Consider the following 1,721-nt stretch of genomic DNA (forward strand, 5'->3'; position numbering starts at 1 on the left):
TGTGTGCAGAGAGAATAAACACCTCAGCAGACTTTAAGAGATCTGAAGCTCGGTGTCTACACTACACCTGCTTCATTCTCTGCTGAGGGCAGAGCTGGCACCAGCAAACCCCTCCCGGTGTGCTGCTGGAGAGGCCAAACAAGGCAGAGCCAGCCTGGCCTGTGGCCTGAATCCCTCACCCCGGGATGCTGCACTCAGTCCCTGCCCTCTGCTCCACAGGAAAGCCCTGTCCATGAGGATGTGCTGCTGCTCAGATAAAAACCCCACAGTTTTATCCACCTGCAGCAGCTGGAGGGGCAGGGAGGAGGCTGCCTGTGCACTGCTCCCCACAGAGCTGCGTGTCCAGGAGTGCCTTGGGAGTGTGAAAAGTGCATATTATATGGCTCTACGCAGATATTTTATATTTTATATATATGCATTATATATGTAATATATAAAATATATTACATATATTATATCCATATTTTTATACACATATATATATTTTATATATATGTATTTTGTTGTATTGATTAGTAGTGCTGTATTAACATTTTAATAGTATGGTAAGTGTAGTTTTGTAGTTAAAAGGTAACCTCTGTAGTTTAAATAGGAACTGTGTAAGAGGGATATTTTTTTAAGAAAGGAATGAGGTACTAGCACCAGATAGCAGCCACAGGACACCTAAATATTTCAGAGAAAAAGAATTTATTGTTCTCTTATCAGAAGAAACTGACTTCTTCATGCCTCGCTCAGGATCGAAGATGCTGTTAGGATTAGGAGGAAGAAGATGATGATGACCAGACCAAATCCTTTGTATGAATGGAATTTATGCATCATATATGGGGTGTATGAATATTCAATAGGCTACTGCTTTTAAGAATTAATCCTTTGTTAACATGGGTCCTTTTTCGGGTCTGTGCTGCCCAGAAAAAGATACCCGGACATCCATAACTCTTTGTTTCTGTTGTCTCATATTGTCCTAATTTAAATTGTCCAAATTATTATTACTCTGATTGTATTACTATTTTTATAACCATTTTATTACTATTAAACTTTTAAAAATTTAGAAACAAGTGATTGGCGTTTTTCACAGGAGCTTGTGGTAGGGTTTTCCACCACCAGGAGCCCAACAGGTTTCCCTGGGAAAAGGCAGGAGTGAAAGGTGCAGTGTGTGGCTCCCGCCGTGACTGACACTGAGCTTGTGTCCCAGAAGGAAAGTTGGGCCATCCCATCTTGCTTTTGCCATTCGGCGTCACCAGTGGAGTGGAATATTCCACTGGGCAGCAGAAAGAGCCTTCCCAGCCGGCGGGCTGAGCTCTGTCCCCTCTCTTTCTGTCCGTGTCTGTAAATCACCCTGCCCGAACCCCTGGGGACTGCGGGCACCGCGCTGCGGCTGTGGAGGCTCTGGGTGCTCCTGCCCTGGGCCTCGGGGCGAGCGGGTGCCTGTGAGCCCTGCTGAGGCAGGAGGAGAACGGGGTAGGGAGGACCCTTTGTTAAGGATTATGAAGTGAAATGTCCCCACAGTCCCTCCCTGAGACCTTCGTGTTCAGCTCCAGAGGCATTCCCTCAGTGGAACCCCATTGTGGGTGGGATGAGGTGGAGTGCGTTCTTATTTATCCTGGTGTAGAAAAAACCTCCTGCCTTGCTTTGCCTTTCCTTCCTTCCTTCCTTCCTTTTCCTCCTCCCCCCTTCCCCTTCTTCTCCCCCCGTGCCGTCCCCCGCGGGCCGGGCCGGGCCGG

The sequence above is a fragment of the Geospiza fortis genome, unplaced genomic scaffold (genome assembly GCF_000277835.1).
Source record: "Geospiza fortis unplaced genomic scaffold, GeoFor_1.0 scaffold55, whole genome shotgun sequence".
NCBI classification, from domain to species: Eukaryota; Metazoa; Chordata; class Aves; order Passeriformes; family Thraupidae; genus Geospiza; species Geospiza fortis.